The sequence below is a fragment of the Callorhinus ursinus genome, unplaced genomic scaffold (genome assembly GCF_003265705.2).
Source record: "Callorhinus ursinus isolate GAN/ISIS: 27379988/994484 unplaced genomic scaffold, GSC_fseal_2.0 scaffold67, whole genome shotgun sequence".
Classification (NCBI taxonomy): domain Eukaryota; kingdom Metazoa; phylum Chordata; class Mammalia; order Carnivora; family Otariidae; genus Callorhinus; species Callorhinus ursinus.
In genome coordinates, this window is record NW_027397129.1 from 781,178 (window position 1) to 804,431 (window position 23,254).

Below are 23,254 nucleotides of genomic sequence, written 5' to 3' on the forward strand. Positions count from 1 at the left end.
ACCAAAGAAATACAAACAATTATAAGAACATATTATGAGCAACTCTATGCCAGCAAATTAGATAACCTGGAAGAAATGGGTGCATTCCTAGAGATGTATCAACTACCAAAATTGAACCAGGAAGAAATAGTAAACCTGAACAGACCTATAACCTCTAAGGAAATCGAAGCAGTCATCAAAAATATCCCAAGAAACAAAAGCCCAGGGCCAGACGGCTTCCCGGGGGAATTCTATCAGACATATAAAGAAGAATTAATACCTATTCTCCTGAAACTATTCCAAAAAATAGAAATGGAAGGAAAACTTCCAAACTCATTTTATGAGGCCAGCATTACCTTGACCCCAAAACCAGACAAAAACCCCATCAAAAAGGAGAATTACAGACCAATATCCTTGATGAACATGGATGCAAAAATTCTCACCAAAATACTAGCCAATAGGATCCAATAGTACATTAAAAGGATTATTCACCACGACCAAGTGGGATTTATCCCTGAGCTGCAAGTTTGGTTCAACATCCGCAAATCAATCAACGTGATACAATACATTAGAAAAAGAAACAAGAATCATATGATCCTCTCAATAGATGCAGAAAAAGCATTTGACAAAGTACAGCATCCTTTCTTGATCCAAACTCTTCAGAGTATAGGGATAGAGAGTACATACCTCAACATCATAAAAGCCATCTATGAAAAACCTACAGTGAATGTCATTCTCAGCTTTTCCCCTAAGGTCAGGAACACAGCAGGGATGTCCACTATAACCACTGCTATTCAACATAGAATTAGAAGTCCTAGCCACAGCAATCAGACAACAAAAAGAAATCAAAGCATTCAAATCGGCAAAGAGGAAGTCAAACTCTCACTCTTTACAGATGATATGATACTGTATGTGGAAAACCCAAAAGACTCCACCCCAAAACTGCTAGAACTCATACAGGAATTCAGTAAAGTAGCAGGATATAAAATCAATGCACAGAAATCAGTGGCATTCCTATACACAAACAACAAGACAGAAGAGAGACTAATCAAGGAGTCGACCCCATTTACAATTGCACCCAAAACCATAAGATACCTAGAAATAAATTTAACCAAAGAGGCAAAGGGTCTGTAGTCAGAAAACTTTAAAATACTCATGAAAAAAATTGAAGAAGACACAAAAAATGGAAAAACGTCCCATGCTCATGGATTGGGAGAACCAACATTGTGAAGATGTCAATGCTATCTAGAGCAATCTACACATTCAATGCAATCCCCATCAAAATACCATCCACTTTTTTCAAAGAAATGGAACAAATAATCTTAAAATTTGTATGGAACCAGAAGAGACCCCGAATGGCCAGAGGAATGTTGAAAAAGAAAAGCAAAGCTGGCGGCATCACAACTCCGGACTTCCAGCTCTATTACAAAGCTGTCATTATCAAGACAGTATGATACTGGCACAAAAACAGACACATAGATCAATGGAACAGAATAGAGAGCCCAGAAATGGACCCTCAACTCTATGGTCGACTTATCTTTGACAAAGCAGGAAAGAATGTCCAATGGCAAAAAGACAGTCTCTTCAACAAATGGTGTTGGGAAAATTGGACAGTCACATGCAGAAGAATGAAACTGGCCCATTTCCTTACACCACACACAAATATAGACTCCAAATGGTTGAAAGACCTAAACGTGAGACAGGAGTCCATCAAAATCCTAAAGGAGAACACAGGTAGCAACCTCTTCGACCTCAGCCGCAGCAACTTCTTCCTAGAAACATCGCCAAAGGCAAGGGAAGCAAGGGCAAAAAGGAACTATTGGGATTTCATCAAGATAAAAACTTTTGCGCAGCAAAAGAAACAGTCCACAAAACCAAAAGACAACCGACAGAATGGGAGAAAATATTTGCAAATGACATATCAGATAAAGGGCTAGTATTTAAAATCTATAAAGAACTTATCAAACTCAACACCCAAAGAACAAGTAATCCAATCAAGAAATGGGCAGAAGACATGAACAGACATTTTTCCAAAGAAGACATCCAAATGGCCAACAGGCACATGAAAATGTGCTCAACATCGCTCGGCATCAGGGAAATCCAAATCAAAACCTCAATGAGATACCACCTCACACCAGTCAGAATGGCTAAAATTAACAAGTCAGGAAACAACAGATGTTGGCGGGGATGCGGAGAAAGGGGAACACTCCTACACTGTTGGTGGGAATGCAAGCTGGTGTAACCCCTGTGGAAAACAGTATGGAGGTTCCTCAAACAGTTGAAAATTGAGCTACCATATGATCCAGCAATTGCACTCCTGTTTATTTACCCCAAAGTTACAAACGTAGGGATCTGAAGGGGTACATGCACCCCAATATTTATAGCAGCAATGTCCACAATAGCCAAACTGTGGAAATAGCCAAGATGTCCATCGACAGATGAATGAATAAAGAAGAAGTTGTATATATACACAATGGAATATTATGCAGCCATCAAAAGGAATGAGATCTTGCCATTTGCAATGACGTGGATGGAACTGGAGGGGGTTATGCTGAGTGAAATAAGTCAATCAGAGAAAGACATGTATCATATGATCTCACTGATATGAGGAATTCTTAATCTCAGGAAACAAACTGTGTGTTGCTGGAATGGTGGGGGGTGGGAGGGATGGGGTGGCTGGGTGATAGACATTGGGTAGGGTATGTGCTATGGTGAGCACTGTGAATTGTGCAAGACTGTTGAATCACAGATCTGTACTTTTGAGACAAATAATGCAACATATGTTAAGAAAAAAGAAAAAGAAGATAGCAGGAGGGGAAGAATGAAGGGGAGTAAGTCAGAGGGGGAGATGAACCATGAGAAACGATGGACTCTGAAAAACAGACTGAGAATTCTAGAGGGGAGGAGGTTGGGGGATGGGTTAGCCTGGTGATGGGTATTAAAGAGCGCACATTCTGCATGGAGCACTGGGTGTTATGCACAAACAATGAATCATGGAATACTACATCAAAAACTAATGATGTAATATATGGTGATTAACATAACAATAAAAAATTAAAAAAATGAAATGGAAAAAATGTGAGATGGAAACAGGATTAATTATTAGAAATGCAAATTAGAAAAATCTCATGTCTACTAAATCAAAGGGCTGAAGTTAGGATCCAAAAGGAAGTAACTTTGTAAATGTCATCGATATATTCTTTGCCTGTGGGTATTTCCTGTCTGGGTTCATGATGACTTGTTGATAGTGGAACTTTGCATCTATAAGCTCATAGCCACACTATGTAATAGTGGGGAAGGCATTGTTATTGTGGCTCTCCCACTAGTTTATTAGTTCCCAGAAGGCAAAAATCATGACATACTTTTGGATGCTCACTGAGTTTGGCACATAGAACATACTTAATATATGTTTGTGTATGACTTAGCACACATTTAGCTTGATTTCTTTTAATCTTTACATGTTTGCTCTTAGTGGGTTTTTTTTAAAGAGAAATAACCTTCATATTTTAGAAAACATGAATTTATTCTCATTTTAGTATAATCATAAATATATCAGAGAAGTTTAAACAGTGAAAATTAAAGCAAAATACATTTTAATTAAGCCTCATTTAATTAAAAAGATTAATCAGATCACCATACTCATAAAACCCCTTCTACAATCTTTCTATAGTTTATTAAACTTTAGTATGCTGGCATATAACCTATTTACCCAAACTAATAAGGTTAGAATTTCTCAAAATCTTTAATAGCATGCATAATTGGTGTTGCCTTCACAATTAAGTCCTCCCATCAGAATCTGACTAATAAAATACAATTGTGTACAAAGAACTTTATGCCTCAATCCTGAGTATTTGTACCACTCCTGTTAAAAAGTGTGAAGCATTTATCTAAAGTTGTCCACCATTAGCAGCTCAGGATTCATGGTTACATATTTAATCCCAATTAATTTAGATTTATTCCCTTTCATTCATGACAAACCACAAGAAAACATTTTTCGGTGCCTATTATCTATTATACAATGCTCTGCAGTAAATATGGATTAGACACCAAAGGGACAGCACAAGGATCTGAATAACTAATAAATTATGGGAATAAGAAGCACAAGTTAGAAGATTTTTTTCTAAGAAGAGAAGTGTTAATAATCAAAGGCTTTAATAATTTTATTTCTCCTTATGATTTATATCTAATAGTTACATCCAGGAATAATATTATCCACTATAACACTTAGATCTGCATTTATTCTCTTGGACTGTATTGTAATTTCTCATAATACAAGTCTCTCTAAGGTCTACCACTTAAAATATTTAGATAGTGGATAAAGATATTATACATATGGATGCTTATGTCTTGCATATAAAAGAATAATTTCAGAAAAAAAGTGAATTTCTAGTAGTAAAAGTTCTGATACTAGCAACAGACTAATGCAAGAGAGATAAGTTTTGGATATCAGGAACTACTTAAAGTTGAAGACCAAATATTCTATTTATTCAAAAGAAAATTCTGAGAAAGATGGGCAAAAATTTCATAAAAATGAGTTTTTATACTTCCCCCATCAACTCAGGATATAGAAAACTTCAAAGAATACCACCTCTACACTTACAAAAAGGAACAATGGGAGGAAATGCTTGCCTTATCCCTCAAACACAGCTAGATAATTATCAAATCATACTGAACACCCAGGAAATTGATCTGAGAACTGAGAGAATACTTCACAATAGTAGGAGAAAAGAGAATATATCATGGAAAGTAAGAAGGGCAGTGATATGATTTGCGGGAGAAAAGAATTGTGGATGCTGTGGAGTGAAGGGAGCCCTATCATGGAGAGAGGGGAGAGAGAGAGAGAGAGAGAGAGAGAGAGAGAGGGAGAGAGAGAGAGAGAGAAACAGAGATAAAGCAGCACACAGGGGATTACACAAGAAAAACACATCTCCAAAACCATTGAGGGAAAACAAGAAGGGCTGATTGTTGCAGGTTTTTACAAGCTGCTTTGCTGGAATTCTGAAATTTTAGAAGACTGTGCATTTGCCAGGATGAAGCCTGGCAGGTATAGCAGTGCTCCTGTAGAGAAGGAGGTCAGAGGCCCGGGAGTGGACAGCATGTTCTGAGGATTCTCTGGATCACAAAAGTAGAAACAGTTTCCCTTCTTAGAGTGCATTCAGGAGAGGTGACACAGCCTCCCTGGGGACAAAAGAGCCAGTGGATGCCATTGAACTGCCCCATTCATTAACATACAAGCAGAAATGCCTGCTAAGGGCAGCTAACCTGGATGTCAGGTTTTTGCTATGCTTTACCATAAAATCCAAGCCTCTGCATGGTCATGTGACTAGTTTTTTGGGACAAACCAGTATCAACCAGTGTGGCTAGACCGTCCCCCAGAGGATCAGTGAGGGTCCACATCACACTGAGTGCCTAAAATTTGGAGTTTTGAAGCAAGCCACAGGCCTGAGATAAAACACAGGGGGATGGTGCCACAGGGCAGACATACAGCACAGACACAGGATGAAGGAAGGGATCTTGGCAGAAGCCTGGGAGACAAGAGGAGAGATTGTTTCCTCTTCTGTGAGGGCTTCCTGAACAGCAGCAGGCATGAACTCCCATCTCTGGGGAAGAGATCAAGCTGATGAAGTTTTTCACCCCTTCCATCAGCACAGACAGATTTCAGTGAGAGACACAGTACACACAGTGTACTGCTACACACAGAGCTGCTTCCACCAAGCCCAACCCTGCTGTGCTCTGCAAATGCCTTTTTTAATAAGGCAAGTGTGATTGAGAGCCAAACCATCAGCAAGCCCCTTGCCCAGAAGACCAACAAAAATCCCCCATGCTCACCAGGTCTACAGATCATAGAATGCTGAAAAAATTCAGCCATAATGGAAATAGGACCAAGCACAAGCTTTCTTAACACACAAAAGACAGAGACCTAGACACGATGCCAAGATGGAGAAATTCATTCAGAAAGAAGTAAGAGGTCAAGGCCAGGGAGATAATCAAAATTGATATAAGTAATATGCCTGAAAAAGAATTTTAAAACAATAATCATGACTATACTATCTGGACTTCAGAAAAGAATAGAAAAAAACAGAGAGACACTTACAGCAGAGATAAACCATAAAAAATATAGTAAACATATTTTTAAAAAAATGCTAAAACCAAGATGCAAAACCAACTGGATGTAATGACTACAAGAATGGAAGAATTAGAAGAATGAATAAGTGATATATTGTAAAATTATGGAAAATGATGATGATGAAAATAAGAGGGTAAGAAAAATATTGGATCAAGAATATAGACATAAGGAACTCAGTGACTCCATAAAGCACAATAATAGTCATATCATAGGAGTCCCAGCAAAAGAGGTAGAAAGGGGGAAAAGGTTAATTTGAGGAAATTATAGCAGAAAATTTTCCTAATCTGGGGAAACAGATACCCAAATCCAGGCGTCACAGAAAACTCCCATTAGGAAAAAAAAAAAAAAAAGCAACCAATACCAAGACATATCATAGTAAATTTTGCAAAATACAGAGATAAGGAAAGAATCCTGAAAGCACCAAGGGAAAAGAATTCCCTAACCTACAAGGGAAGACAAATCAGCTTAGCAGCAGATCTATCCACAGGAATCTAGTAGGCCAGAAGAGAGTGGTATGATATATTCAACATGCTGAAGAGGAAAAATATGCAACTAAGAATACTTTATCCAGCAAGGCTTTCATTCAGAATAGAAGGAGAGATAAAAGTTTCCCAGACAAACAAAAACTAAAGGAGTTCCTGACCACTAAAGCAACCTTGTAAGAAATATTAAAGGGGACTCTTTGAGTGGGAAAGGAAGATCAAAGGCAACAAAGACTAGAAAGGAACAGAGATAATCTCTAAAAACAATGAATTTACAGGTAACACAATGGCACTAAATCATATCAATTATCACTCTGAATGTAAATGGACTAAATGTTCCAATCAGAAGACATAGGGAATTGGAATGGGAAAAAAAGAAACCAACAACAACACAAGACCCATCTATATGCCATCTACAAGATACCAAATTAGACAACATAAAGACAGTTCCAGCTTGAAAGTGAGGGGATGGAGAGCCATCAGTTAAATTAATGAATGTCAAAAGAAAACCAGATTTATAACAGACAAACTAGATTTTAAACCAAAGACTGCAACAAGAGATGAAGAAGAATCTATATAAAAATACAAAGGTTTATCCAACAAGAAAATCTAACAATTGTAAATAATTATGCTGCCAAATTTGCAGCACCCAAATATATAACTCAATTATAACAAAAATAAACTCACTGATAACAATACATTAAGGGACTTTAATAACCCATTTACAGCAATGGACAGATCATCTAAGAAAAAATCACAAAGAAACAATGGCTTTGAATGACACACTGGACTGGATGGACTTCACAGGAATATTCAGAATATTTATCCTAAAGCAGCAGAATACACATTCTTCTTGAGTGTACATGGAACATTCTCCAGAATTCATCACATACTGGATCATAAATCAGCCCTCAATAAGTACCAAGAGGTTGGGATCATACCATGCACATTTTCAGACCACAACCATATGAAACTTAAAGTCAACCATAGGAAAAAATTTGAAAAGACCACAAACACATGAACATTAAAGAACACCCTACTAAAGAATGAATGGGTTATCTGGGAAATTAAAAAAGAAATTAAATATTTTTATGACACTATATATATATATTAAAATGAAACACGACAGTCCAGAATCTTTGGAATGCAGCAAAGGCAATCCTGAGAGGAAAGGATATAGCAATACAGGTCGACTTTGAAAAGCAAAAAAAATGTCTTAAACACACAGCCTAACTTACACTTAAAGGACCTAGAAAAGGAATAACAAATAAAGCATAAAACTGGCAGAAGAAGGGAAATAAAGATTAGAGCAGAACTTAAAATGATATAGAAACAAACAAACAAAAACACCGAGTATAACAGATCAATGAAACTAAGAGCTGGTTCTTTGAAAGAAATAAATAAATTGATAAACCATGGGGCACCTGGGTGGCTCAGTCAGTTAAACATCCAACTCTTGGTTATGACTCAGGTGGTGATCATGAGGTTGTGGGATTGAGCCCTGTGTTGGGCTCTGTGCTCAGTGTGGAGTCCGCTTCAGATTCTTTCTCTGTTTCCCTCTGTCCTCCCCACTTGCATGCTCTCTCTCTTTCCCCATAATCCATAAGTAAGGTCTTTCAAAATAAATAAATACATTGTTAACACCCTAGCCAGACTTATCAAAAAGAAAAGAGAAAGGACCCACATGAATATAGTCACAAATGAAAGAGGTGAGATCACAACTAACAACAGAGAAATACAAACAATTTTAAAAGAATACTATGAAAAATTATATACCAACAAACTGGGGAATCTGGAAGAAATGGACAAATTCCTACAGACAAAATACCAAAACTGAAACAGGAAGAAATAGAAAATTTGAACAGACTCATAACCAGCAAAGAAATTGAATCACTAGGGAAAAATCTAACAACTAAAAGTCCAGAGATAGATAGCTTCCCAAGGGAATTCTACCAGACATTTAGAGAAGAGTGAATGCCTATATTTCTTAAACTATTCAAAAAAATAAAAATGGAAGGAATACTTCCAAATTCCTTCTATGAGTTGAGCATTACCTTGATTTCAAAACCAAAGACCTGACAAAAAAGGGAATTACATGCTGATATCCCCAATGAACATGGATGCAAAAATTCCCAACAAGATACTAGCAATGGAATCCAACAGTACATTAAAAGAATTAATCACCACAATCAAGTGGATTTATTCCTGGGTTGCAGGGATGGTTTGATATTTGCAAATTAATCAACACGATACACCACGTTAATAAAAGGAAGGATAAGAACCATATGATCCTCTTCATACATGCAGAAAAAGCATTTGACAAAATAGAGCAACCATTCTTGATATAAACCCTCCACAAAGTAGAGATAAGAGGAGATAGTCCTCATTATCATAAGGGCTATATAAAAAGACCCACAGTTAATGTCATAGTCAATGGGGAAAAACAGATATTTTCTTCTATGGCTGAGGTCATGCTCCCGGGGTCCTGGGATTAAGCCCCACATCTGGCTCCCTTCTCAGTGGGAGCCTGCTTTTCTCTCTCCCTCTGCCCCTCCCCCTGCTCTGCTCTTTCTCTCTCAAAGAAATAAAATCTTAATAAAAATAATGAAGAATCAGAAAGAATAATCAAGGAATTGATCCCATTTACAATTGCACCAAAAATGATGATATTTAGGACTAAAGTTAACCAAGGAGGTAAAAGATCTGTACTCTGAAAACTATAGAACACATTTTTAAAATATTTATTTATTTATTTATTTTGAGAGCGAGGTAGCAAGTGTGGGGGGATGGGAAGAAGGAGGAGAGCAAGATTCTCAAGCAGACTCCCTGCTAAGTGTCGAGCCCAATTTGGGGCTTGATCCCACAACCCTGAGATCATGACCTAAGTCATAATCAATATTTGGACACCTAACAAACTGAGTCACCCAGGCATCCCTGAAAACAATAGGACACTTATTAAAGATATTGAAGATGACACAAAGAAATGGAAAAACATTCCATGCTCATGGATTGGAAGAACAAAGACTCTTAAAATGTCTTACTACCCAAAACAATCTATACATTTAATGCAATCCTTATCAAAATACCACCAGCATTTTTCACAAATCTAGAACAAACAATCCTAAAATTTGTATAGAAGTAAAAAAGACCCAAAATAGCCAAAGAAATTTTGAAAAAGAAAAGCAAACCTGGAGACATCACAATTCCAGACTTCAAGTCACATTACAAAGCTGTGGTGATCAAGACAGAGTGGTACTGGCACAAAAAGAGACACATAGATCGGTGGAACAAAATAGAAAACCCAGAAATGGACCCACAGCTATTTTCACAACTAAGCATAAATAATATCCAATTGAAAAAATTATAGTGTCTTCAACAAATGGTGTTGGGAAAAATGGACAGCAATATGCAGAAGATTGAAACTAGACCACTTTCTTACACCATACACAAAGATAAATTCAAAATGGATGAAAGAACTTAATGTAAGACAGGAAACCATCAATATCCTAGAGGAGAACACAATCAGCAACCTCTTTGACCTCAGTCTAGAAACTTCTTACTAGACACATCTCCTGAGACAAGGGAAACAAAAGCACAAATTAATTATTAGGACTCCATCAAGATAAAAACCTTCTGCACAGTGAAGGAAACAATCAGCAAAACTAAAAGGCAATCTATGGAATGTGAGAAGATATTTGAAAATGACATCTGATAAAGGTTAGTATCCAAAATCCAGAAAGAATTTTACAATCTCAACACCATCAAAACAAATAATCCAGTGAAGAAATGGGCAGAAGACATGAATACACTCTTCCAAAGAAGATATCCAGATGGCCAACAGACATATGAAAAAAATCCTATCACTCATCATCAGGGAAATACAAATCAAAACCACAATGAGATACCATCTCACACTTGTCAGAATGGGTCGAATTACTACCCAGGAAACAACAGATGTTGACAAGAATGCAGAGAAAGGGAACCCCTCTTACACTGTTGGTGGGAATGCAAACTGGTGCAGCAACTCTGGAAAACTGTATGGAGGTTCCTGAAAAAGTTAAAAATAGAAATACCCTATGCCCCAACAATTGCACTAATAGGTATTTACCTAAAGGATACAAAAAAGTGTGATTCGAAGGGTTACAGGCACCCTAATATTTATTGCAGCATTATCAACAATAGCCAAATTATGGAAAGAGGCAAAGTGTCCATCAACTGATGAATGGATAAAAATGTGGTATATATATACAATGGTATATTACTCAGCCATTGAAAATAATGAAATCTTGATGTTTGCTATGATGTGGATGGAGCTAAAGTGTATTATGCTAAACAAAATAAGTCTGTCAAAGAAAAAGAAATACCATATGATTTCACTCATGTGTATTTAAGAAACATAACAGATGAACAAAGGGGAAGGGGAAAATAGAGGGAAGCAAAGCTGAAGAGACTCTTAACTATAGAGAAGAAACTGAGGTTTGATGGAGAGGAGGTGTATGGGGGATGGGCTAAATGGGTGATGGGTATTAAGGAGGAATTTGTGTTGAGCACTGGGTGTTATATGTAAATGATGAGTCACTGAATTCTACTCCTGAAACCAAAATTACACCATATGTTAACTAACTAGTATTTAAATAAAGATTTGGGGAAAAAAGGAAAAATGCCAGACAATCTACAAATTCACAAAAACAAAAACAAACAAACAAAAAAAACAACAAAACTTTTGACCCATCAAAGTTTTAAGGCTACATGGTAACAAAATCACACAAAGTCTAAGGAGCTAGAAATACCTTCAAGGAGAGATTATATTTAAACACATGTTTACCTGCAAAAGATGCCACTGAAAGCTATACTATCCAATAAGAATAATTCTTCTTAAATTTTGAATGCATACCTAAATTCTGAGTGAGAACTATATTGATAATATAATCTGAGGAATTAGACACAAGGGGAATTCACACCCACTTGTAAACTGTTTGCTATGGACCTAATTGGGTGCTCACCAGAAAAACTGGGAGCAAGACAAGGCTCCTGATAAGGTTTCCCTCATGGTGCAGATCAATAAGAAAACATTTCTCTCTTTGGAAAAATCGTGACTTTTAACCTGTGTAAATTTCCTATCTTCCCTATGAAACAAAAGCCTTAAGCCACTAGGGGAAAACAAACAAACAAACAAACAGTAAATCCTGTTGTAGTAAAGACATTAAATGAAGACACAATGTAACAGGTGAGGAGGGAAAAGGAAAAAAAAAAACAAAGAAAACAAACAAACAAAAATCCCCTCTCTTCTTGAAGAAGAGCAGGGATTCATCTTGGGCCCAGACCATTAAAAGTCTGCTGCAGACGGTGGTAAAGGAAGACCATGGAGAAGGTACCCACCCCCGAGACCCAGAGACATAAGACCTGCTTCGAAAGCAGATAAATATAAAAAACAGAGAGCACCATGGAAATACCCTACCACCTTACCTATAAGTGTCAGGTAATAAGTGATAGAATATACTTCTGGAAAATGAGCAAATCTGTCAGATAAACCTTACCTGAGATATAGGCCAAAATAGAAAACACACACTGATGGTGAAGTAGACAATGAGGAAAAACAGTAGCAAACCAGTACCACCCTCATACCAGATAATAACAGAGGATTTAAAGTCTGTGGTATGTTAAGGCTGACATAGCAACCACAAAATTCAAACCCAATGTGCTAAGTAGAATTCAAAAGGTGTATTTCCAAGATTCCTATCCCCTTGTTATTCAGTCAAACCCTAATCTAGAAACTTCTATGAAGGGACTTTGTAGATATGATTAAGGTTATGGACATTATGATTGGAAGAATTTTCTGTCTTATGTAGCTGTGCCCAATCTAATCACCTGAACACATTAAAGCAGATAAATTTTTCTGGCTGGAGGCAGAGAGGTGTAGCAGAAGAGGTAAGCAGAGGATATGAAGCAGAAAGGGAGTTCAGAATGATTCAAAGAGTAGGAGGGACTTGATTTACCATTGCTGACTTTGAAGATGGAGCAATAGAACCATGAGACAAGGAATGTGGGTGACTTCTAGAAGTTTAGAAGCTACCTGGCTGAGAATAAGCAGAGAAACAGACCTTAATACAACCAACATGTGGAAATAAATTCTTCCAACAATCTGAATGAGCTGTGAAGTACAACCGACCCCTAGATAACTTGGCTCCAGATAAGAACTAAGAGTAGTAGACATCTTGATTTCAGCCTTGTGAAACCCTCATTGGAGAGGCCAGTCAAGTTCAGTGAACTTCTGAAATAGAGCAGAGTAAGATAATAGATGTCTTAATCTAATATTTTTGTTGCAACTTTTATGGCAGCACTAAATAACTAATATACTCAACCCAACTCCTTACTATATTGACTCTAACTTTTCATAGAGAGCCTAGAGGTAGAAAAGGCATGTATATCCAACCATAAAATCTATTTGCCTCAGTTTCTAGTGTGCTACACAAAGTGTCCAACTTCCAAAAAAAAAAAGCTACAAGGCATAGAAAAAGAAAGAATAAAGCAAAACACTGCCAGGAAACAATAAAAAAGATCAACAAAACAACACAGTATGACATAGATGTTGGAACTATTAAGCAGGGTATTTTAAATAACTAAGATTAATTCATTAAAGGCTTTAGTAGAAAAGATGAACACCATGAATGATGATATAGGTAATTTTAGCAGAGATAAGGAAAGTGTGAGAAATAATCTGATGTAAATGCAAGAAGCACAAATCACAGTAACACAGATGAAGAATGATTTCTACAGGCTCATCGGTAGCATTGACACAGCCAAGGAAAAAATTAATAAGCTTGAAGATAGGTCAATAAAAATTACCCAAACTTAAACAAAAAAAACAAAAAGGAAAATAAATAAAAAGAAAAAGACCATCCAAGGCCTGTGGGATGATACTAAAATATCTAATATATATGGAACTGGAATCCCTGAAGACTAGGGAGACAATGGGGTAAAAGAAATGTTTGAAAAAACAGTATTATAAAACACCAAGAGCATTATTCATAAAAACACTCAAATTGAACTTCATTAAAATTAAAAACTGATCTAAAAAAGGGCAAAATACTTGAACACTCACCAAAGAAGATACAGTAATGGCAAATAAGTACATGAAATGATGTTCGGCCTCACACATCTTTAGGGGCTTACAAATTAAAACAAAAATGAGATAAGCTGCATATCTATTGCAATGTCTAAAATCTAAAACTCCAACAGTGCTAAATGCAAGCAAGAATATAGAATAACACTGACATCAGAAATAGTTGGCAGGGATGAGAAATGGCACATCCACTTTGAAAGACAGTTTGGCAGTAGCTTACAAAACTGAACATACTCTTACTATATGATCAAGCAATCATACTCCTTGGTATTACCCAAAGGAATTGAAAATTTATCTCCAAACAAACACCTGTACACAAATGTTTGTAGCAGCTTCATTCACAATTGCCCAAAATTTGAAGCTACCAGGATTCCCTTTAACAGGTTGTTGGATAAACAAACTGCAGTACATCCACACAGTAAAACATTATTCAGCAAAAAAAATAAATGAGCTATCAAGCCACAAAAAGATTTGGAGAAATCTTAAAAGTACGTTGCTAAGTGAAAGAAACCAGTTTAAAAGGGCTACATACTGTATGATTTCAGCCATATGATATTCTGAAAAAGGAAAAGCTGTGGAGACAGTAAAAGGACCAGTGGTTACCAGAGATATGGGATGAGAAACTAAGGAATGAATAGGTGAGCACAGAGGATTTTTAGGGAAGTGAACCTATTATTCTACATGATACTGCAATGGTGGACATGTGTCATTATTGTCAAATTGTCAAAACCTGTTCACCACAAAGAATAAACACTGAGGTAAACTACAGACTTTAATTAATAATAGTGTATCAACATAGGTTTATCAATTTTAACAAATGTACCACACTGATGAATGTTAAAATACAAGAAATGGAGGAGTTATGTGGAAACTTTCTGTAATTTTGCTAAATTTTTGTATAAGTCTAAAATGTCTCAAAAATATTAAATCCATTACCTTTTATAATTAAAAATGTCATAATTTTTCAATTTTCCAATTATGAGAGACCTATACACATTATAAATCATACACAGATTCAAGAATATCAGGAAGCACCAATACAAAAATAGGAAAATAACAACAATATCACATTTGGACATATTATATTCCAAATACCTAGGAAAAGGAGGGAGAGAGAGAAACCTGGAGGAAGCCAAAGAAAAAGGATATTTTGTATACATCAGGAAAAAGGTACAAATTTCAACAGACTTCTCATAAGAAATTTTGCAAACCAAAAGATAAAGCAAGCACATCTTAACAGTGCTAAAAGAAAATAACTATTGTTTTAGAATTCTTCATCAAATAAAACTTTCATTAAAAAATGAAGGCAAATTAAAACCTTTTCAAGAAAAAAAACATAAAATGTATTACAGCAGACCTACACTACAAAATAATGTTAAATGAAGTTCTTCAGAAAAATTGAATATAAACAGATAAACACTTGGTATCTATACAAGTAAATGAAGAGCACTGGAGGTGGCATAAATGCATTCAAGTATAAAATTCATTTTGTTCCCATATTTAACTAAAGATAACTTACTGTCTAAAGTAAAAATAGTAACGACAAGTTGTGTGTCTATAAAATATGTTAAATACAATAAATGACAACAATAGAACAAAAAATGAGGGAAGGACTGGACAAATACTGTGATAAAGAAGAAAAATAAGGAGTATTCCACAGTAATGGTGAAGGAATTGGAAGTATACAGTAAGTCCTTTACACTACACATGAAGTGGTGTAGTAGTATTTGAAAGTTGACTATGATTGATTAAAGATGTGTATTATAAAGCCTAAGTCAACCATTAAGCAAATTAAAAAATTGTTATTATTAAGTTAATAATGGAAATAAATTTAATAAAAAATAAGTAATTGAATAATCCAAATCAAGAAATAAAAATACTTTAAAAACATACAAAGAAAAGATGGAAATAACAGAATAAAACAATATGGTAGGTTTTTTTTAATAGTTTATCTATATGTGTTTTTTTTGTTGTATTTTTTTTATTATGTTATATTAGTCACCATATAATACATCATTAGTTTTTGATGTGGTGATCCATGATCCATTGTTTTCGCATAACACCCAGTGCTCCATGCACTACATGCCCTCCTTAATACCCATCAATGGGCTAACCCATCCCCCCTCTCCCCTCTAAAACCCTGTTTGTTTCTCAGTCCATAGTCTCTCATGGTTTATCTCTCCCTCTGATTTCCCTCCCTTCATTTTTCCCTTCCTTCTCCTAATGGCCTCCATGCTATTCCTTATGTTCCACAAATAAATGAAACCATACGATAATTGGCTTTCTCTGCTTGACTTATTTCACTTAGCTTAATCTCCTCCAGTCCCATCCATGTTGATGCAAAAGTTGGGTATTCATCCTTTCTGATGGCTGAGTCATATTCCATTGTGTACATGGACCACATCTACTTTCTCCATTCATCTGTGAAAAGGCATCTCAGCTCTTTCCACAGTTTGGCTATTGCAGACATTGCTGCTATGAACATTGGGGTGCATATGGCCCTTCTTTTCACTACATCTCTGTCTTTGAAGTAAATACCAAGGAGTACAATTGCTGGGTCATAGGGTAGCTCTATTTTTTAATTTTTAAGGAAGTTCCACACTGTTTTCCAAAGTGGCTGTACCAACTTGCATTCCCACCAACAGTGTAAGAGGATTCCCCTTTCTCCACAACCTCTCCAACATTTGTTGTTTCTTTCCCTGTCCATTTTTGCCATTCTAACTGGTGTAAGGTGGTATCTCAATGTGGTTTTGACTTGAATTTCCCTGATGGCTAATAATGATGAATATTTTCTCATGTGTCAGCCATTTGTATGTCTTCTTCAGAGAAGTGCCTGTTCATATCTTCTGCCCATTTTTTGACTAGATTATTTGTTTTTTGGGTGTTGAGTTTGAGAAGTTCTTTAGAGATCTTGGACACCAGCCCTTTATCTGTAGTGTCATTTGCAAATATCTTCTCCCATTCTGTGGGTTGCCTCTTTGTTTTGTTGACTGTTTCCTTTGCTGTGCAGGACCTTTTTATCTTGATGAAGTCCCAAAAGTTCATTTTCCCTTTTGTTTCCCTTGCCTTTGAAGATGACCCTTGAAAGAAGTTGCAGTGGCCAATGTTGAAGAGGTTACTGCCTATGTTCTCCTCTAGGATTTTGATGGATTCCTGTCTCACATTGAGGTCTTTCATCCATTTTGAGTTTATCTTTTTGTGTGGTGTTAGAGAATGGTTGAGTTTCATTCTTCTGCATGTGGCTGTCCAAATTTCCCAGCACCATTCATTGAAGAGGCTGTCTTTTTTCCATTGCATGTTTTGTCCTTCTTTGTCAAAGTTTATTTGACCATACAGTTGAGGGTCCATATCTGGGTTCTCTATTTTGTTCCATTGGTCTATATGTCTGTTTTTGTGCCGGTACCATGCTGTCTTGGTGATCACAGCTTTGTAATATAGCTTGAAATCGGGCAACGTGATGCCCCCAGCTTTGTTTTTCTATTTCAACATTTCCTTGGCAATTCGGGGTCTTTTCTGATTCCATACAAATTTTAGGATTGTTTGTTCCAGCACTTTGAAAAATGACATTGGAATTTTGATCGGGATGGCACTGAAGGTATAGATTGCTCTGGGTAACATAGACATTTTAAACAATGTTTATTCTTCCTATCCATGAGCATGGAATATTTTTTCCATATTTTTGTGTCTTCTTCAATTTCTTTCATGAGTGTTCTGTAGTTCCTAGAGTATAGATCCTTTACCTCTTTGGTTAGGTTTATTCTGAGGTATCTTAAGGGTTTTGGTGCTATTGTAAATGGAATCGTTTCTCTAATTTCTCTTGCTGCAGTTGCATTGTTAGTGTATAAAAAAGCAACTGATTTCTGTGCATTGATTTTGTATCCTGCCAAATTACTGAATTGCTGTATGAGTCCTAATAATTTGGAGGTGGAGTCTTTTGGGTTTTCCACATAAAGTATCATGTCATCTGTGAAAAAAGAGCTTGACTTCTTTGCCAATTTGAATACCTTTTATTTCTTTTTGTTGTCTGATTGCTGTTGCTAGGGCTTCTAGTACTATGTTGAACAATAGTGGTGAGAGTGGGCATCCTTGACGTGTTCCTGATCTTAAGGGAAATGCTTTCAGCTTTTCCCCATTGAAGATGATATTCACTGTGTGTTTTTCATAGGTGGATTTTATGAAATTGAGGAATGTTCCCTCTATCCCTATACTCTGAAGAGTTTTAATCAGGAAAGGATATTGTATTTTGTCAAATGCTTTTTCTGCATCAATTGAGAGGACCATATGGTTCTTCTCTCTCCTCATATTAATGTGTTCTATCACATTGATTGATTTGGGAATGTTGAACCACTCTTGTATCTGGGGATAAATCTCACTTGGTTGTGGTGGATGATCCTTTTAATGTATTGTTGGATCCTATTAGCTAGGATTTTGTTGAGGATTTTGGAATCCGTATTCATCAGGGATATCGGTCTGAAATTCTCCTTTTTGATGGGGTCTTTGCCTGGTTTGGGGCTTAAAGTAATGCTGGCCTCATAGAATGAGTCTTGAAGCTTTCCTTCTGTTTCTGTTTTTTGAAACAGCTTCAGTAGAATAGATATTATTTCTTCTTTGAATGTTTGGTAGAATTCCCCAGGGAATCCATCAGGCCCTGGACTCTTGTTTTTTGGCAGGTTTTGGATCACTGCTTCAATCTTGTAATTGGTTATGGGCCTATTCAGTTTGTCAATTTCTTCCTGTTTCAGTCTTGGCAGCTTATAGGTTTCTAGGAAGTCCTCCATTTCATCCAGATTGCTTAGTTTATTGGCATATAGTTGTTGATAATAATTTCTAGTAATTGTTTCTATTTCCTTGGTGTTAGTCATGATGTCTCCCCTTTCATTATTTTATTAATTTGGGTCTTTTCTCTTTTCTTTTGGATAAATCTGGCCAGTGGTTTATCGATCTTATTAATTCTTTCAAAGAACCAGCTTCTAGTTTCATTGATCTGATCTACTGTGTTTCTAATTCATCGTTGTGTGTTTTTGAAAGATAGATTTTATGAACTTAAGGAATGTTCCCTCTATCCCTATACTCTGAGGAGTTTTAATCAGGAAAGGATGCTGTATTTTGTCAAATGCTTTTTCTGCATCAATTGAGAGGACCAAATGGTTCTTCTCTCTCCTCCTATTAATGTGTTCTATCACATTGATTGATTTGCAAATGATGAACCACCCTTGCATCTGGGGATAAATCTCACTTGGTTGTGGTGGATGATCCTTTTAAGGTATTGCTTTAATGTTCTCTGATTCTATTTTCATGGATTCTGAGTTGTTTTACCCTGGCCTCCTCTTTTCCCTTTTTATCTATTATATTGTCTTCCAGGTCGCTTATTCATTCTTCTCCCTCACTTACCCTTGCTGTTAGATTATCTAGATTAGATTAGATCTCACTGATAGCATTTTTAAGTTCTGCCAATTCAGCTTTCATTTCTGCCCTTAGAGACTCTATGTTGCCATTAATTGATTTCTACATTCCAGCTATTGTCTTCACAATTGCTAGCCTGAATTCCATCTCTGACATCTTGGTTATATCTGCATCCATTTGTAAATCTGTAGCATAAATCATAATCTCTGAGTCTTTTCTATTTGAAGGGGTTCCTCCTCCTAGTCATTCTATTGATGGGTGGTTGAGGGAATGTATAGAGTCCAAATTATTGACCATAACCCAAGCAAGATGCACCTGTTTTCTAGGGACCTTAGGGTTGCTGGCCTCTTGTTTTCCCAGCCTGTCTTCTGGGGGAGGGGCCTGGTGCGCTGTTACTCAGGCAACCCTGTTTGGGTGGAGTTGCCCTGCTGGTGGGGGATGGGCTCAGTGGGAATCAGTTTTTGGGGCTTTTGTTCTCTGGCGGCTTTCTGCATCTCTTCCACGAGTCAGAGCAGAAGAGTCCATTTCCAATCCTTGCCTCAGAGCAGAGATATCACAGTCTGTTCAGTGAACTGCAGTGAACTCTCCAGGCCACACTGTCTCCATTTCTGTCCAAGCTGCTGTAAACTGCAGCATCCTGGGTTGTGCACCCCTCTGCCGTGCTCCCAGTCCTGCCTCCAGGTCGGGGCACGTCTCTGCCCTTTCTGCTTCTAAAACCACCAGCCACTCCCAGTTCCCACACATGACCTTGCCACTCCGGGTTTCTGCCCGGGGGCTGCCCTAATGTCCTTTCCCAGCCACTACCGGTCTGCAAGTCTGTGCCCTATCCCCAGTGAATGAGGTTGTCGCTCACTGGTGGTACAGGATCCCCATGGCCAGGCTCCCTCCCCCTTCTGTTTATCCTCCGATATCTGCCCGCAGAATCTCAGCTCCTTGCTTCTACCTCAAAACCAACTGCCTGCGAGATTCTGTTTATAGAGATCCAGATCTTCTTACATCTCAGGCTGATTTCGTGGCCACTCAGAGTGGTCTGGTAGATATCCAGCTCAATTCCAGGGACCAGTTGAAATAGTGTCCCCTAATCCTCTGCCATCTTTCCTTCCCTCCAATATGGTAGGTTTAATACAAGGAAGTCAATTGTTACATAAAAAAAGCAAATTGTCTGAACTTAGAAATATAGGACAGATTGTTATATTGAATAAAAAAGGAAGACCCAACTATATCTGGTCTTAAGGAAATCAATTTTATAAAGTCATAAATAGGTTAAAAACAAAAGGAATACTTTTTAAACACTAATAGATGTAGGAAAAGCATTTGAAAACTCCAATATCCATTCTTGATTAAGAAAAAAAAATGAAATTCTCAGCAAACTAGGAATAAAAGGGACTTTTCTCAGTCTGATACAATGTGCATTCAAAAACGTTACAGCTGGAAACTTACATAACGATGACAATACTGAATGCCACCCCCACCCTACATTAGAAAGAAGACTTTCTGTTTCCCCTCATCGTGGTACTGGTACAGTGCAATAAGGCAAGGAAAAGATAAAAAGTATATAGATTAGAAGGGATAAAATAAAACTTTCTTTATTCACAGATATGATTATTTATGTAGAAAATCCCACCCCAAGGAATCCATAAATAAGGTGCTAGAAAGTGAGTTTAGCAACATCACAAGTCAATAAACACACACACAAACAAAGCATTTCTATAAGATAGTAACATAAAATTGAAAATAAAATAAAATAATATCATTTGTAATAGGAACATAAATCACAAAATACTTAGGTATAAATATTTCAATATATATGCAAGATCTGCATGTTGAAAATTAGAAAACCCTAATGAAAAAATCTAAGTCTATATAAATATGGAAATATAACATGCTAGTGAATTGGAATACTCAATATTGTTATGCTGTCAAATCTCTCCAAAATTTTTTATTGCATTTCCAATCAAAATCGTGCAGGGTTTTTGTTTTTTTTTTTTTTTGTGGAACTTGACAAGCAGATTCTAAAAGTTATATGGGAATTCAATGCAACAAAGGAATTTTTAAAAAGGAAGAAGTTATTGGACTCAAACTGTCTGAATTTGAATATATTATAAAAACTAATATTCTAAAAAGAAAGGTATTAGATAAAGTATAAGCATGTGGATCAATGAAACAGGAAAGAAAGTCCAGAAATTTACCAACAAAAATCATATCAATTGATTTTTGACAATGGTGAAAATTGAGAATGGATAATCTTTTCAACAAATAAATAGCCATATAAAAATGAACCTTACTTTATCCTTCACACTCTATAAAATTTTTTTGCTTAAAATAGACTGTAGACTTAGACATAAAATTATAAAAGTTTGTTAGAAAAACAGAAGAAAATCTTTGTAAACTTATGTTAAAAGTAAATATCTTAGAAACAACTTAAAAATTTTCTGTAAATGAAAACCTTCTATAGAAGAAAAAATAATTGGATTTTATCATAATTCTTCAAAAGATAATATTAAAAAATAAAAAAGTCACAGTCTATGAGAAAGTATTTCCAAGTAATATATCTGATAAAGTACTTGCACCCAGAATATATAAAGACTTCTCAAAAGCCAATAATAAAAATCTATCATCCCAAACATATTGGGCAAAATATTTAAATACTTAACCACAGATATAATGGTGGAAAATAAGCACATGAAAAAAATGATCAACATTATTAGTTATTAGTGAAATGCAAATTAAATCCACAGTAAGATACTGCTATAAATATATCATAATGTCTAAATTGTTTGTTTCTACTATTTGGTTTATGTATTTATTTATTTATTTTATTTAAATTCAAATAGCCATCATTAGTTTTTGACATAATGTTCAATGATTCATTAATTGCATTAAACTGACAATACCAAGAACAATCAAAGATGAGGAGTAACTGACATTCTCATGCAGTACTGATTTAAATGTACAAAGGTGTAACCACGTTGAAAAAAAATTCAGTTTTTAAGAGTTAAATATGCACTTACCAATAATATCTCTTCTAGGTATTTATCCATATGACTTGAAAACAAAAAGTTCACATTTCGGGTATTATTCATATGAATTGAAAGTAAATGTTCACACAAAAATCTGTGTGCAAATGTTCATAGCAGTTGTGTTTACAATCATCCAGGACTGAAAGCAACTCAAATGTTCCAAATTGAGGAATGGATAAACATACTGTGGTACATCTACATAATGGAATTCTACTCAAGGTGCTGAGAAGGGCAGAGCATTGTTGCTGGAAGCCAGAGAAGCAAAGCTGAGGTGTTCTGGATGGAGGGCCTCATGCCAAAGCTGGACCCCAAGGAGATGAAGCGGAAGATGCATGAGATCTTGTCCATAAGGAACTGGCTCATCTATGTGGCCCTTCTGAGTTACCTTTTATCCCAAAGAAATTAGGCAACATATGAAGATGAGCATCACATGAGAATGCATGATATGAGGAACCCAGTTACAATTTCTAGTCCTATCTATAAATGAATATGCCCAGAAAGATGTAAGAGACTCTGATTGAATGAAATAAAAATTCTACTTCTTAAGAACAAGTTTGACTCTGGTAACTGACCTTCATAGCTAAAACTTAAAACTATCTGGGAAGTAAAGACATTTTGTGGTGATAATATACCCATATGCCTGTTATATTCAGCCTCTGCGAATGTTGATATAATTGTAAGTAATATCAAATTCCATTTTCTAGCAAGAATTAATTAAAAGGGAATTATGTCTGCAATAAAAAAAGAAATCCTACTCAACATTAAAAAGTAATGAACTATTGGGGTACCTAAGTGGATCAGTCACTTAAGCATCTGACTCTTGATTTTGGCTCAGGTCATGATTTTAGGGTCATGGGATGGAACCCCATGTGGGCTCTGTGTTCAGTGTGGAGTCTGCTTGAGGTTTTCTCTCTTTCCTTCTCTTCTGCCCCTCTCCCATTCTCTCTCAAATAAATAAATAAATAAGTCCTTTAAAAATAATGAACTCTTGACACAATGTGGATGAGCCTCAAATGAACTTAACTCAAAAGAAGAAGGCACATTTCAATGCAATCCCTATCAAGATAACATCAGCATTTTTCACAGAGCTGAAACAAACAATTCTAAAATTTGTATGGAA